Raw genomic sequence first — 6,111 nt, forward strand, 5'->3', positions numbered from 1 at the left:
TGATGGTTTACATTTCGTTTTGTGTAACCACGCAAAAAGTCGGACTATCGTGCTCGGGAACACGCTTCAATAGATTAACGTTCGTGCGCAGGAGCACGCAATTGCGTGATGCCGGGTTGCACATGCATATGCAAACACATAGACATACACAAACACAATCATCATCAGTTACTGTTGAACAGCCTAATGGCTGCCGGCACAAAGGAGCACCTGAAGCGCTTCGTCTTGCACCTGGGGAACATGAACCTGTGGCTGAAGGTGCTCCTCATCTGCCACAGCTATGCATGGAGGGGATGGGAGGGGTTGCCCATGATGGACTTGAATTTGTCTCTCATCCTCCTCTCCACCACCACCTCCAGACTGTCCAGCTGAAGTCCCACAACAGAGCTGGCTTTCCTAACCAGCTTGTTGAGTCTGTTTGACTCCCCAGCCATGAAGCCTCCTCCCCAGCACGCCCCAGCGAAGAACAGCGTGTTGGCTACCACAGAAAGATAAAATGTCCTTAGCAGCCTGCCACACACGTCAAACGACCTGAGCCTCCTGAGGAAGAAGAGTCTGCTCTGACTCTTCCGGTAGAGGGCCTCTGTGTTGTCAGACCAGTCCAGTTTATTGTTGATGTGTACTCCAAGGAACTTATACAAATCCACCGTCTCAATTTAAACCCCCTGGATGGTAACAGGGGTTTGGGGCTTCCTCTTCCGGCGGGAGTCCACCACCAGCTCCTTGGTCTTGCCGATGTTGAGTTGGAGGTGGTTCTCTTCAGACCATCTGACGAAGTCCTCCACCACACCTCTGTACTCGTCCTCCCTGTCCTCACTGATGCAGCCCACGATGGAGGAGTCATCTGAGAATTCTGGAGATGGCAGGTTCCAGAGTTGAAGCTGGAATCAGAGGTGTAGATGGTAAAAAGGAAGGGTGAAAGTACTGTTCCTTGGGGTGCGCCAGTGTTGCTCGTCACCACATCTGACAGGCTGCTCTGCAGCCGCACATACTGTGGCCTATACAATACAGTGTACAATGGTGGCCAGAAGGGGGAGGGTGGCTATGCAGTGTCGAGGTGGACTCTGAACAAGTGAGTCTTGAGTCCTTTTCGGAAGATAGTGAGCGACTCTGCGGTCCTGAGAGCGGCAGGGAGCTCGTTCCACCACTGAGGTCCCAAAACCGAGAAAAGTTGTGACATTGCTGAACGGCCTTTGCTAGCTCTTAGCGATGGCGGTACCAGGTGTCCAGCTGAGGTGGTTGAGCGGAGGGATCGAGCTGGGGTGTGTGGCTTTAGCAATGCTTGGAGGTAGGCAGGGGCAGTTCCATCGACTGCCTTGTATGCCAGTACCATCGTCTTAAATTTGATGCGAGCTACTACAGGGAGACAGTGGAGGTCCCGGAAGAGGGGGGTCACATGGGAGAACTTCGGTAGCTTGAACACGAGGCGCGCTGCCACATTCTGGATGCGCTGCAAAGGTTTAATCGCAGAGGCAGGAAGTCCAGCCAGGAGTGAGTTGCAGTAGTCGAGGCGGGAGATGACCAGTGATTGGACTAAAAGCTGAGCTGCTTCCATTGTGAGGAAGGGCCGGATTCTGCGGATGTTGTAAAGTGCAAATCTGCAGGATCGGGCGACCGCAGTGATGTTTGCAGTGCAGGATAACCGATTGTCCAATACCACACCGAGGTTTCTGGCAGTTGGAGAGGGAGATACAGTGATGTTCTCGACGGTGACGAGTAAGTCCATGTGTGGGCAATCTTTCCCTGGGATTAGGAGGAGCTCGGTTTTGTTGAGGTTAAGCCTCAGGTGATGGGCAGTTGTCCAGGTGCTGACGTCTGCCGGACATTCCGATATGCGTGTTGCAATCAGGGTTTTATGAGATGAGGGGAAAGAGAGAAATAGCGTCGAGAGAATGAGTGTCGTCAGCATAGCAGTGATAGGAAAAGCAAAGAACCGATGAGAGGGACGAGGCTCTGGCAGCACGGAGGGACTCAGTCACAGCGAGGAGAGCCGTCTCGGTGGAGTGTGCCTTCTTGAAACCTGACTGGTGAGGGTCAAGGAGGTTGTTAGATGAGAGATAGGAGGACAGTTGGTTAGCAACGGCACGTTCCAGTGTTTTAGACAGGAATGAAAGAAGAGATACCGGTCAGTAGTTCTGGATGTCGGTGGTATTAAGAGTTGTTTTTTTGAGGAGAGGCTTTATTCTGGCAGTCTTGAAAGACGCTGAAGCAATGCCTGAAGTGAGGGAGGAGTTGATAATTGAGGTGAGAAATGGCAGGATGTCGCTTGAGACATCCTGGAGGAGAGAGGAGGGGATAGTGTCAAGGGGGCAGGTGGTGGCATGGTTAGATGGTATTATTCTGTTGACCTCGTCAGAGGTGAGAGGGCTAAAATGGGTACAGACAGATGAGGGGATGGGAGGAGGGAGAATGGAGTTAGGGATAAAAGAGGAGCTAATGTCCTTCACTTTCTGGGTAAAGTAGGTAACAAAGTCATCAGCAGTGAGGCAGGAAGGAGGTGGGGGTAAGGGAGGGTTGAGGAGGGACGAGAACAGGGAAAACAGTTTCCTGGGGTTTGAGGCAGAGGAGTTGATTTTGTTCCGGTAGAAGGCAGATTTGGTTGTTGACATACAAGAGGTGAAATCTGAAAGAAGGAAAAGATAGTGAGATAGATCATTAGGACAGTCTGATCTCTTCCATTTCCTCTCAGCTGCTCGCAACTTTGTTCTAGTCCGCAGAGGATGGGACAGCCAAGGCGGGGGCGGTGAAGATCACGCTGGTCTGGAGTGGAAGGGACAGAGGGAATCCAAGGAGGAGGAGAGGGAGCATAGCAGAGTGTCTAAAGATTCATCTGTAGATAGTTGAGAGAATCTTTCGATAGAAGGAAGTGAAGACAGAACAGTAGAGGCCAACGTAGAGGGAGAGAGGGATTTGAGGTTACGGTGAGTGGTGACAATGTGGGAAAATGGAGAGGAGGGGGGGAGAGGATTTCAAGGGAAGAGAAAAATCAACAAAGTGATGGTCAGAAACAGGGAGCAGGGTAACGGAGAGAGCAGAGGTGCCGCAGGACCTGGTGAATATTAGGTCAAGTGAATATTAGGTCGAAAAAGCTGGTTAGTTCAGTAGAGTGCAACTTCTCTGGCAGGATGTTGAAGTCGCCGAGGATAACGAGTGGGGTGCCATCCTCAGGATAGCAGCTGAGGAGGGAATCCATCTCGTCGTAGAAGTCACGGAGGGGACCTGGAGGACGGTAGATCACCACAATGGAGAGCTTGATAGGAATGGTGACCGTGACAGTGTGGAGTTCAAACGCAGATCTGGCCAAGTGTAAGATAAGATAAGATAAGATAGTCCTTTATTTATTATGTTTATTTTTTATTTTTTCCCACAATGTCTTGTTTTCTTAAACGATTTATGATGACTATATGCTCTGTAAGGTGACCTTGGGTGTCTTGAAAGGCGCCTCTAAATTAAATGTATTAATATTATTATTATTATTATTAATCCCCCTTGGGTGAAATCCACAGGTGACCAGCAGTACAGTGGGAAAAGAGAAGCGTGAAAACAGTATATATACAATAAATGTACCAATTTAAAATAAAATTATAGTACAAAACTATTTGAATAAGATAAAATAAAGATAAGATAAAATAAACATACTATGTACATGTAACTGTACGTTTGTAGGTGACCTGTGTGTTAAGTAAATAAACAAATAAATATGATGAAAGATGATGTATAATATAAATATAAGTATAAATGTGCCAAATGTGCAGGGTTCCTGAGGTAATGGATTTTTTTTTTAAATAAATAACAAATAACAAGGTTAACAACAGTCAGTCCTGAGGTGTGGGGTTTAGTCCTTAATCAGGTTGGGAAAAAAGGAGCTGTTGGGGCTTTGGAGACGTTGGGAGCGGGGGGTTGAGGTGTTAAAGTCTGATAGCTGATGGGATGAAAGAGCCCCCCAAGCGCTTTGAGACACGTGGCTGAGTGAGTCTGTGGCTGAATGTGCTCCTGAGTTGCCTCAGCTCGGCGTAGAGAGGGGGAGAGGGATTGTCCATGACTGCTGCAGCCTTCCCCTCATCCTCCTCTCTGTCACAGCCTCCACACAGTCCAGCTTCATCCCCACCACGGAGCTCGCCTTCCTCCCCAGCTTATTCAGCTTGCTGGCACCTCCGCTCTCGATGACTCCTCCCCAGCACACTACAGCAAAGAAGGTGACACTGGCTACCACAGACTGGTAGAACATCCGTAGTAGCCTAGTGCACACATTGAAAGACCTGAGCCTCCTCAGGAAGAACAGCCTACTATGTCCCTTCCTGTGGAGGGCCTCAGTGTTGTCTGACCAGTCCAGTTTAGGCTGGACGGTGTCAAAGCACTGGAGAGGTCGAAGAACATGCTCCTCACCATGCTCTGCGGCCTCTCCAAGTGTGTGTAAGCTCTGTGAAGCAGGCAGATGATGGCATCCTCCACGCCGATGTCGGTCTTGTTCACAAACTGCAGTGGGTCCAGGCAGTCATGCACCAAGGGCCTGAGGTGCTCCAGGACCATCCTCTCGAAGGTTTTCATGACGTGTGATGTTAGAGCCACAGGTCTGAAGTGTTTCGGAGCGCTGGGTCGTCCCTTCTTCGGCACAGGGACTACGCAGGATGTCTTCCAGAGTGTTGGCACCTTTTTCAGCCTCATGGAGAGGCCGAAAAGATGCGTGAACACTCCTGCCAGCTGTTCCGCACAGATCTTGAGCACCCTCGGGCTGATGTCATCCGGTCCTCTGGCCTTGTATGTCCTGATCCTGGTGAGCTGCCGTCTCACGTAGCTGGTGTTGATCATTGGGGTTGTTGTTGCTGGGGTCGCTGGGATAGTTGGGGGTGTGGTGAGGGGATGATTGCCCTCTGGGCTGGACATTGGTCCAGCCTCCCTGTAAGTGTGGAAAGGGAGAGAAAGAGAGGGTGATACTGGGAGGGGAGGCGCAAAAGCTGCCATCCCCGGGTCTTGTGTTGCAGCAGAGAGATGAGTAGTGCAGGAGGGGGAGGGCGGTGTTGGTCTTGCCCCAGTTGGTGAGTCAAATCTGTTAAAAAACAGGTTTAGCTCGTCGGCCCGGTCTGTTGTCCTGTAGCACTCCATCAGGGCCTCCTCAGCCTCCACAGACCACTGCTGCACAGTCCTGGTGGTGATTGGCTGTCTCCTCTCAAGAGGCTTGTATATAGGGGACAGTTGTATCAAGCAGTGGTCTTATTTGCCCACGGGGGGAAGGGCTGTTGCACTGTATGCCTCCTTAACATTGGCATACAGTAAGTCCAATGTCTTATCCGCTCTGGTGCTGCAGGTCACATACTGGTCGAAGTCAGTCAGTGTCTTTGAGATGTTGACATGGTTGAAGTCTCCATTCACTATAATGAGAGCGTTTACAGGTCTGTGACGGTGGAGTGAATGACGTCACAAGCCCGCACCCCCACAGCCGATGGTGGTTTGCAAACAACAACAATAATGGCTGCCGAGAACTCATGGGGCAGATAGTAAGGTGTCAGTCCCACAGCTAACAGCTCAACATCAGGCGTGCACGTGATTTCCTTCGGACATGTCCAGGGTTGCACCATTTGGAGTTAACAAAGACGGCCACCACCCGACTTCTTACCGCTCTGTTTGTCTCTGTCCGCCCGAACTAGCGTGAAGCCGGCTAGTTCCACTGAGCAGTCTGGTATCTTCCCGTTCAGTCATGTCTCCGTCAGGCACAACACACTGCACTCCCGGTACTCGCGCTGTCCGGTAATGAGGGCCGATAGTTTGTCCGTCTTGTTGGGCAGTGAGCGTACATTCCCCATGATGACCGAGGGAAGACGGGGCTTGTATCTCCACCTCCTCTCCGTCTTCTTGATCCTCACCATGGCTCCTGCTCTGGTCCCACGCCGCCTTAACCTCAACTCCCTCAGGATCCCCTTCAGGCACACCACTGGTCAAACCCGGGGCTGGAGGAGCTTGGCTTGTGAATAGACGTTGGCCCCTTGTTGCTGTTTGGTGGTCGCGGTGATCGTCCAGCAAATTGTTGTTGTTGCACAACCATTTAAAGGCCCACTATGCAACTTTTTTAGCCAAAATTATATTAAGTATGCAGGTTGAGAGTTATGCTGATGG

General features: G+C 50.7%; 1 pseudogene; it reads right to left on the bottom strand.

Annotated features, from left to right (window-relative positions):
- Positions 1-278: 278 nt before the first annotated feature.
- LOC130404226 (uncharacterized) lies at positions 279-5,864 on the bottom strand (annotated as a pseudogene).
- Positions 5,865-6,111: the final 247 nt, after the last annotated feature.

The sequence above is a fragment of the Gadus chalcogrammus genome, chromosome 15, assembly GCF_026213295.1.
Source record: "Gadus chalcogrammus isolate NIFS_2021 chromosome 15, NIFS_Gcha_1.0, whole genome shotgun sequence".
NCBI classification, from domain to species: domain Eukaryota; kingdom Metazoa; phylum Chordata; class Actinopteri; order Gadiformes; family Gadidae; genus Gadus; species Gadus chalcogrammus.